Source organism: Lytechinus pictus, chromosome 3 (genome assembly GCF_037042905.1).
Source record: "Lytechinus pictus isolate F3 Inbred chromosome 3, Lp3.0, whole genome shotgun sequence".
Taxonomy (NCBI): domain Eukaryota; kingdom Metazoa; phylum Echinodermata; class Echinoidea; order Temnopleuroida; family Toxopneustidae; genus Lytechinus; species Lytechinus pictus.
Window position 1 is genome coordinate 64,682,069 of NC_087247.1, and position 10,805 is coordinate 64,692,873.

The 10,805-nt window shown below is 35.6% G+C and overlaps 1 long non-coding RNA gene across 1 annotated transcript; it reads left to right on the forward strand.

Moving 5' to 3' along the window:
- Positions 1 to 1,598: 1,598 nt before the first annotated feature.
- Positions 1,599 to 4,481, forward strand: LOC129283734 (uncharacterized). The gene is made up of 3 exons (XR_010293281.1): positions 1,599 to 1,980; positions 3,052 to 3,178; positions 3,723 to 4,481. It is a non-coding gene; the product is annotated as an uncharacterized LOC129283734 (long non-coding RNA).
- Positions 4,482 to 10,805: the final 6,324 nt, after the last annotated feature.

The following is a 10,805-nucleotide window of genomic DNA, read 5'->3' on the forward strand; positions in this document are numbered from 1 at the left end:
CTAATTATAATGTTATTATTTTCACGTTTCCATTCAAAATACCTTTTTGAGTTTTTTTACACGAATGTGGTATTTTGCTCCTGGTGTTGTAATTTCCGTAGTAGCTCCATTGTGGAATACCGCCGTCTATACGTACGCTCCTCATATTACATGTAATAGGAAGCATGCGTCTAATCGGATCCAGGAATTTTTGAAACTTTCATTAGAAATGTTTGTCTCCCCAGTATCGCTTAGTATTTATTCGAAAAAGAGATCCCTTGAGTTTCAGCGTCTTTAAAGTTGACTGAAATTATTGGGGGCACTTTTAAAATAGCATAAAACACCAATTTTTTGGCCTGATTATGACTCGTGTTCCGTAATTTGCATGGGTCTTTAATGGACGCCTGTCAGTTAACTCTTTCATTAGAAATTTTTGTCTCCCTAGAAAAGGGACCTGTGAAGGACGATTTGCAGTTAGTCATAAGACGATACATATTTCAACTTTTATTTAAAATTTTTTGACATTCTGACCTAAAAAAATGACATTCTAAGCACTTTTCGAAATAAACGGTAAATTAGGTAAAAAACTAAAAAAATTGATGTGAGCGCGAAAAATTTGTGATTTCAGACCTAAAAAGGGGACACTTTCTTCATGTTTGTTAAATCATGAAAAGGGATGTGTACTTTGGTATCTTCGGGGGGGGGGGGGGCTCGGGTCTCCTCGCCCCTAAGATCCGCCTATGAAAATTGTGCAACTATACGGGACAATTAAAGTAATGAGTTCACGTTACTTTATTATTACTTATTAGTTTTATTGCAATTACAATCACAAGCATAATCACAATTTTATCATGTCTTTGGTAAAATGAATGGAATGAAATCAGGTAGCAAAAATTAGAAGGGGTGGTAATTGGGCCTTCCATTATTCATATCATTTTCCTGGGTAGGTCTAATTAATTCGTATTACATACACATTTCAATAGCACATTTTATTCTTTACATTTTTTAAAACTTTTCTTATCTACCAAATAACAGTCAAAGAAAATTCTGCTTATCCGCATTTACATATTTATCAGTATTATAAGGGTTGAGATTTCAACACATTTCCCCATTGACGGCATATTTTTTTTAATGCTAACATCCTCAGTTTTACACTAAATTTAATAATCTAACTACGATGCTTTCATCAAAGTATGCAAAGATTAAACTACTTTTTTGTGAATTCTATAAACAAATCAATCTTAAATCATGAAGAGTTCCCAAGAGCTAGGCATCCACTCATTGCTTCTTCTTTCACGGCAAAATGTTTCTTCTTCCTGACGGTATATTTCGCCGAAAAGCCATGTTCGGTTGTTCGGATGGATGTTTGAATCTGTAATGAAAGAAAAAAAAAGATAGCAAATATCAATATTGATATTTCAACAGTTACCAAGTAACTTAACAACTCTGAACGACGAAAAAAGTAATCTGAATAAGGGTTGAGAGACAACTTCAATTGAAAATAGAAATAAGGGTCTGCGAAAGAGAGACTACATGTTACTAGGACCACAGAGATACGATCTTACGTATACGTAAGCTCCCGAAGGGAGCTAGAGAGGGAACTCTTTCCGCGCGTTTTTATTTCCCATAGGTTTTGTACATAGCCAACATGGCTGCCGGCGGACAATTTGAAGGATGATTTTGGAGGGTCAATGTTTTATTCATGAGAATGACGTCAAAATACGCATAATGCACTTGTATGATTGGATTAAACGCTAATGTTTTATTCATGTACTCATGCATTAAACATTTTTTTCCGTCCCACAATTCCCTACGATATCTGTGCGAAGTGTCGTTCTTTTGGACTCTGCGAATTTGAAGTTTCTGAAACGAAATAGCTAGACTAATTATCTGTTTATAGAATTGATGTTCGAAATCATGGTTTCTGAGTGAACTTCATTGGAGCGGAAAATCTTGGAGGGAACATCAATACTATTCTAATGACATTCCATAGGAATAAAAGTAAGTTACGCTCATTTTCATGTTTTGATCTCACTTGCAAATTGTAATGTGTTTGCCGGGGTTCGGGGCTCATTCTGTATTACGCACTATGTAAACCTCAATTTCAATATTTCTTTTGCCTGACTTCCAAATAAGTGTGATCATTGAGTTTCTCAAAAATACTATATCTAGGACGTCTATAGTTTGTCGTAGATCTAGACATTCATCGGAATGCTTCATGTAGGTCCAAAGTTAACCTTTATTTCAGATTTATTGTGATTAGACAATTATCAGGGGTAGATGTGGACTTGTTTCCGACCTCCTGTTTTTTAGTAACGACAAACTGTCGATTTTAGGCCTATTCAAATTTAGGTCAATGTAGGGATATGGTCAGAGCGGGATCCGGCCTTTGATATCGCCGGTGCTAGCCGGCTAGCGAGATTGTCGATGTAGTCATGGGGTATGAAAATAGCGGGGACGGACTAGGCCCAAACTTCAAGCTTGAAAGTTGAAGTTTAGGCCTAGTCCGTCCCCTCTATTTCATCCTCATATGAATAAGTATAATTCTCAGCAGTTTCTTTTATTCAGGAACGCTTTACTTCAGAATAATCAGTGTTGAAATACGATTGACTTAGCATTAATGTCTGTTATGTTAAGTGTTACTTGTCTTAGTCTTAGATTTGAATGAAATGGCGTAGCCTACCCTAGACCTAAATCAGAAGTCTATTTGAACAGGATACCCTGGGCCCGGCCTGGGGTGGTAATTTGAAAACGTTCTTAGTGTTTACTTCATTCAAATGTGATGTGATTCTTAAGTTGGCAGGCCCAGCATAGACCAGATTCAGCTATATACATCTGTAGAAATATGTGGTTGGAATCATTTTACTTTTATAAACAGAGTGAGGTAGGCCTATGCCTCTATGACTATGTGATAGAGAATGAAGTTTCGGGTCCAGATAACTTTTTTGTTCTATAGTTTGGAATATTCATTCATAGACCTGGGATATGGGCAGCTGGAAATTTCAAAAATATTGTTTAAGAAGAGTAATTTTATTATCTCTAAAACTCTCAAATTTAAATTGTCAATTGCAGATCCAATAGGACCAAGTTCATAGCAGTTCACACCTAGTCAGAAGTACAAAATTGAGAACCATGCCGATCAGCAAGTGTTAGTTACAATCTAATGAGGAACAGGATATCTGAATGGAAAAATTGCAAGGTATGCTTACTGTTTTGATAATATACAGGCTGTATCTAAGCTCATCACCCCCCCCAAAAAAAAAAAAAAAATAATAAAATAAAACCAAATAAATGAATATTTCCCCTTTTTTGGGAGGGGGTGGGCTATGGCCAATTGTGCTGAAACATGATGCAATATCATGTAATGTTAAAGTTCCATTGTGAGTTAATATTTGTTTGAATTCAGATTCACCAGTATTTCCATTTCTAACACTGCATACTAATTATCCATATCTCCTGTCTATACATGCATTTGCATAAAAAACCCAAGATATTAACAGTTATCACAAAATTCTGATAAATATTTGAATTAATTTGCACTCTTTATTTTCAAAACATAATGTAGATAGTTATATTGATATATGAATTTATCTGGATGTGGGACGAAAGTGACTGCATGTGCTAAACTTGTTTTATCACTGAAGATATAAAATAGAGTTTACATCTTTTTTTTACTAAACTGGACTAGATGAGTAAAAATAATTTACAGCTTATTATGTTCTTTTCTCTTTTTTACCATGCAGGTTTCCCACTTCCTAAGCTGTTTAAGTACTGGTATCACAACATAAGTGCCAAGAAGAGATATTAAACGGTCTTAAAATTGTTGCTGGTGCCCCCCCGATGCCGTGACCCACGGTACGCCACTGCAAGTCTTCATAAATTATGTAGGGTTATTAAGTTGCATTTATTGTTATTTTCATTTAAAAAAAAATTGAAATGGGCTACCACTGCAATAATATATAAATAGACTATATTTCAAAAATAGATTGAATTCTAACCACAGTGACAGTAGACAAATCAAATTTTGTTAATGATTCGCTAATGTACTGATTGGGGAAAGGCACTCTTTAGGATTCTGGCATTGTGTCCCACCCCCCCCCCCCTTATGAGGAGTGCTCTCACATCAGTAGACTATTTCTTGTCAGCAAATTTGAAAGGAATTTACCAATTTTTTTGAGTGACAAACTTTTGTGGAAGAAAATAAACGAATATCAAAGGTTTTTATGCTCTTTTATGGAATATTAACTATAGGCTCATCGAGATCCTTTGAATGAAATTTTAACAAACATTGTACAATGTAGAAAAATGTACTTAATCCTATTTTTGTACATTTATATACCCACCCCATACTACCCTTACCCAGTAACAGCCCTTTTTAGCTATGCATTGTCTTCATTTTTAAAAATACAATTTAATGCTTGGTAGATGCTAATTAATATTTTTATGTTAATGTCAATGTTTTAGAAAATGGATTCCTTAATAAACATGTTAATTTTGAATTGAATTTTTTGATCTTGGTAATTTTCATTTATCAATTAATTGATGATATATTGCTTCTGAGCTGTTATGCACAAATGGCACAAGATGTTGCACTGTACTGAAATGTGATGATGCCACTGTTACATGAGATCAAACAGCAGTCAATTAAAATATTATTCAAGAAAAATAAGGATAAGAGTGGGAAAGAAAGTAAAATGACAGGAGAATTATTTGCTTGTATGCATATAGTTATGTCAGTTTTTGAGAGAGAGACAGACAGAAAGAGAGAGAGATGGGGGGGGTGAAAGTTCAGTTTGTTTTGAAAGAAGCAATTATAAGACCTTACTGTTCATGACAGGTAACGGGGGGGGGGGGGGGGCTAATTATTTCTCCAAATTTTTGAAACCTGCATATAAAATGTATTTTTTCTTTCCAAATGAAAATTACACCAGATTCATTTCAGTTGAAAATAAAAAAGAAATAGCCTACGATCGGTTTGCTCTCTTGCCTATTTAATTTTGAGAACCCCCTCCCCCCTAAAATATGGTATATACCTAGGTCATGATTATTGATGTTTGACATAGAAGTCGCCATTTAAAATTAAGTGCTCCGAGGACTGCTATTCATAATAGGACTTATATTGGAGACTACAATTATGGAAAAGAATTTGATTTGTTATTATCTTTGTTTATATTATGAAAAGATGTTCATTTCGTTTTCTGCAATAAAAAGAAAAAAGGGCTCCAGAAACTTAAAGAGATGTCATCGTATATGGCAACATTTTCTTTGGGAATCTCCTCTGTAATATTTTTTAGCAAAGATCCCGGCCATTTGCAGCTAAAACAAAGCAAAGATGCAGTAATAATCGTAACAAGCAATAACAAATAGATCATTAAAATAGATGAATAATAAAACTCTGAGGAGGAAAAAAACGAATGATCTGACATGATGTAATCACTGACAGACACCATAAACGATATTAATCAGGTCGCGCATTATGCTAATTAGTGACAAAATGCTAATTTACATATTTTTACGCTATGCGCGAAGGACGTTCCGTGACCACGCCTCCATTTCGCTGGTGTACCAAAACAGTGGCGGTGTCCATAGACTTGTACACGAAAAATGGAAGCAGTGTGCACTTTTGACCCTCCAAAATTTTCTTCAATTCTGACCGGATGCAGAAGCGGAGTTTCACCCCCCTGACTAGGACGGGAAATCGCCTTGTGTTCACATCGGCGGAAATTGGACAATCTGTGATATCGCGATATCAAAGTGTCCGCTGAGTCTGTCCGCTCGCTTCAGGTTGGTGCTAACTGTTAGAGCGGAGACGCGTAATATAATTACGGAGAGAGCTCACTCGCATTGGTAGCGTAGACCTTTCTTGGATTGGTAATAACAATCCGATGACCCTGGGGCGGTATTCTGAAAATCGTGTTAACTTTGGTGTTAAATATCGTGTTATCTCTCTGATTTAACACGCCCCTAACATACCCCCAAATCGGTATTCTGAAAACCGTGTTATCTGCGTGTTATCTCATTTCGTATTATCTTCGGCTCCTCCCACTCTGCATCTATTTAATCCAATCAAATGCGCTGTTAAAGAATCAAATCGCGCAAAATTTTCAGGGAAAAGGGGAGTGCGCGCTCGGTGACACGAAGCCTGCATTGTGACATCATTTTGTAAGCGCATACAGCTAAATAAAAGTTAGGGCTAGAAATAGACGTGGGGAGGGGTGATTGAGACAATTAAGAATTTAATTCAATTCGATGGAAATATTGAATTGATTGATTGATTGATTTTATTTGGCAAGTCACCATAACATATATACAGTAGCATTAAAACAACAGGCTTGCACAGGATGACCCACGAAAGCTCGAAAGCTTATTTCCAGTGGGGTCCTCGACATACAGAATTAAGATAATAAAATGGTAAAATTATACTATTTACATATTTAAAAAATGAAGAAAAAAATCAGAATTTACTATTACCAATAAATAATATATATAGATAATATATACAAGAATATAACGAAGAAGAAGAAGAAGGAGGAGGAATAGAAGAAAAAAGGGGAGAAGGAGGAGACGGAAGAAAAGGATGAGGAAGAAAAATAATAAGGAGAAGAACAACAGCAAAAACGGCGACAACAATAACAGCACGAAGAGGAGAATAGAAGGAAGAGATAAAAGAACTTTAACTTTAACTTTATTGGATAACTTTATTGTCCATAACTTTATTGTCCATAAAGGAAATTCTTCTTTCACTGGTTTACACACATATACACAGAACAGAACACAGAATGGAGTCAGACGGCATAGATACAAAATTATGACAGGAGACAGAGGCCTCGATCGATTGTGGAGCAAGCAGGGGACGATCGCCCCTAAAATATGGGGCAAGCATAATTCATACATGCCCCCAATAAATTTGAGAACTTGAAAAAATAAACATGAAATGTAAATTTTGAAAAGCATGAAAAGCACTTTAAGAAAAATTAAATCTGACATAGAAATATCAAACATACAAATTGTATTTTTTTTAATTAAAATATTGGATGCGTATAGCGATCAGCCAAAAAAAAAAATCACTTTTGCCCGCCCCCCCCCCCATCCGAAGCATATAGATTGACTGGCGGGATAGATGAATTAAGGATAACCTAGAAGCATTGAGAGTTAATAAGGTGTAATCATTGGAACTATATGACCATTGTGAATTGTGAATATTATAGAAGAGTTTCCCAATCGCCAATTCCATTCTTTTTTAATTTCTGTTTGTGTTTTTTTTATACGTTTTAAAGTTTCTTCCTCTCCAATCCGTCTTTTTTATAATATGGCAAAAAGTGACCAAATAAATAACTCATGAGCATTTATGATAAATATTTTAATTAATCGAAATTAAAGATGCATTTGAAGTGTATTTTCACAGGAAATTCAAAAGAAATTGTTGTTTTATCATTGTTAGTAGAGAGATAGGTAGATGGAAAATAAAGCTGGAAAATGAAAGAAAATTACAGTAAATTCTGCCAGACGATAGCTTTATATGCCTGTATATATTCTTTTTGACATTTACGTCTGCCCCGGCGTCTGCTAGATAAAGTGCAGCCATCGTCATCCCCAACTTAACCTCTCCTTAATGCAGTGTTAAATGTTCGTGTTATCTTTGAACAAAATTTTAACTAACACCATTTTCAGAATACCAAATTTCGTGTTATTATATCTTCCTCCCTAACACCGCGTATGGGGGTTGCGCGTTGCGCACTGCGCATTTCATGACCTGCGCGGTGTTACCACTTGGGCCACGTGTTTTTCATGCTAACACGATTTTCAGAATACCAATCGTGTTAGCTAACACCGTTTTTGTGCTAACACGGTTTTCAGAATACCGCCCCTGGGGACGCTAGTGTGCTGAATGCAAGGCCCTATATAAACAAGGTTGCGACAACAGGGGTCAAAGGTCAAATTTGAAGGATCTCGAATAGTTCCAACCGGGCCTTTTTGTCGACTGCTACCATTGGAAATGCGTGCAAAATTTTGAATCATTTTTTATAATTATATCGGAAATCGACGTTAGAAATTCATTTTTACACTGCACATCCATATCAATATATTAGCGACCACCTAAATTTATCAAATTTGTACAATCTTATAACAAAATCCGTGAAATATCGTTGATTTGAAAAATGGCAACCGAGTTCGTCGCAAGCCGCAAATGCTCACTGCTGCTGGTAGCGAGCGGGACGCTGCACTAATTTTCCCCGGAACTGTCGGGCTGGATGTAAGGTTCTGCTGGCCCCCCCACGGGTCGTTTGGAGAGCGAGAGGTGAGTATGTACCGGAATGTCATGTGGTGCCATAAATACTAGTTTCATGTCCTAAATTCTTATTGTAGATTTTGCGCCGTTGTAAATTTAGCTGAATTTGATTTTTTTTACCAGAGCACTCAAAAACATGAATGATTATTTTGAGCATATCTTTGTGCTTGTCTTTAGTTTGAGTTTGACTGAGTGGGCCCTTATTCCTTAATTTATTTATTTTTAATTTTATTTCTGATATTTAACATGTTTAAATAGGCCACAGGGCGGCACATATCATCAACTTGGTGGTTTTCCATGTGGCCCTATTAACAAAAAGTACAGCAAAAAATGTTACTAGATCTATTAATAATACCAAATAGATCTAACGTTAGATCTAGATCTACATGCAGTGAGTTGAAATAAACATGACAAAATGTACAGGCAAAAAATGTATGCAAAGATTATTGGTATCCTTAATTGGGAATTATGTTCATTTAATATTAAAATCAACTATGACAATTTGAATCAAGCTTGTGAATTTAGATTTTGAAGATGAAACATATATTGCCTATTAATTGATGGAAAGTGAGATAAGTGCTGTGCAGAATGCAGATATTCAATTCTACTAACCTTATTTTTAATAAGAACAAAATTAATTTCAAGAATTCAATTCATTTTGGGGGCTTGGGGCCAATGCATAAAATGAATTTACAACCAGGACTGTACCAAATAGTGAAGTGCTTTATCCAGTTTAGATCAAAAGAACATAAAAAAAGAAAGTAAATATTTATTCATTTCAATCACCACACAGCACAAGGTTTACAGGATAACGTTAGGTTACTTATATAAAATTTTACATTGGATAAGTGGTCTTGTCAGTTGTCACCAGAATAAGGCTAGTGCTAGTTTCCCCATATATTCCTATCGCTACAGAATTTTTCATAGCGTTCTTAATATTTCTACCCTTTATGCCCTGTAAAAACATACCATGATGTTCTTTGGATTTTATACCATTTCAATGCCTTACATACATGTACCTCGTTGCTGTCGAGATCAACATGCTTTATTTTATTTTCATATATGATACAGGCCAGGGTTATCCTTATAGTTGCCACCGTGATGTAAAACTATTCAGAAGGAAAGTGAAATACCCAAGTAGGCCTAGTACAGTACTAGACCAAAAGCTTTAGTATCTGTATCTGGTTGTTTTGCTGAACTGTGTTGGCTTCTCTCACTTAGTAAAATGTCAGAAATTGTTAAATAAATCCCTAGAAATGGTTATTCCTGTCTAGCCTAGTACCAATTTGGCTATAAACTCTTTGTTGTGTACTGGGTGAGTTCGATGCTCACGAGGCATATTCGAACATCATTGACCACCAAGTCTATGATAACCCTAAATGCTTTCATGGTGTCAGTACATGGACAAATGAGTTTAGTAATCCAGTTGGTTTGCATGTAGCTTCCTTTTTTTTTTTAATATTACTTTCATTTCTGCACTACCAATACTTTGCACATTTTCTAGACCAAAAATCTTCAATCTCTGTACCATCTCAGATGTTGTTCTGGAAGTTTCCATGGCAAAAAAGAATAGTGTAGCAAAAAACATCTGAGATAGTGTAGTAGGTTTCATGGTCATCATGTATCTTTCTTGGGCAAATGTTGGTCCTGAAAAGGACCACCCAATCTTGACGTTGCGACAAGTGTGTTCTTGTTGTTCTACTCATGCCTTGTGTACTGAAAGCCCTCTCGCTCAGACAGCAAGTATTGTATGTGCTAGTCCTTACGTGGAGCCACACTTAGAACAAGTTTCATTCGGTCTGTGCCTGCAGACTAAACTAATGTGGCCATGGCACCTCCTCACCCATCCAATGCCATATAAAGTTCATATTGGCATTAAAATGTATTTGCTTAATAAAACAACCTCTTTACAACTATCTAAATTAACGCATGATCCAACTATATTATCATTACATGTACACTAAATATGAAATAGAAGAAACAATAGGTAGAGAGTGAGAGATTGACCCTCATTTTATGCTGTTGCCACCAATGAAAGTTCTTAATTTAAATTTGGAACTTCATGAGAGTCGAACTCATCCAACATTGCACAAAATGCGGTCAGAAGACAGGCGGAATGATACATGATGAAAGATTTACAGGAGAACATTTCAAGGAAATAAGAAAGATTGACTGCACAATGTAGCCCTACATGTATGTAATATAATCACATCTTATTACAATCATGATGAAAATCAAACAATCATACTTACACAGCTTACTGGCTTATCCAGTAGTTCCTCTCATCCAAAACAGATCAATCGGCAGCAATTACATGTAGGGCCTATTTTATTTTCCACAATCAAATTGAAAAAAAAATCTACATTTAGATCTAACTTAGATAAGTTTGGTGCATCAATGATTAACTTGTCAACTAAGCACGTATTATCATTGGCTTTTGTAATTACTTAGTTATCACACCATACATATCAACAGAGTAGAGGTCTACATGTGCATGTATGCTAAATTAGGCCTTTAAAGTTTCTTTGAAAAACTA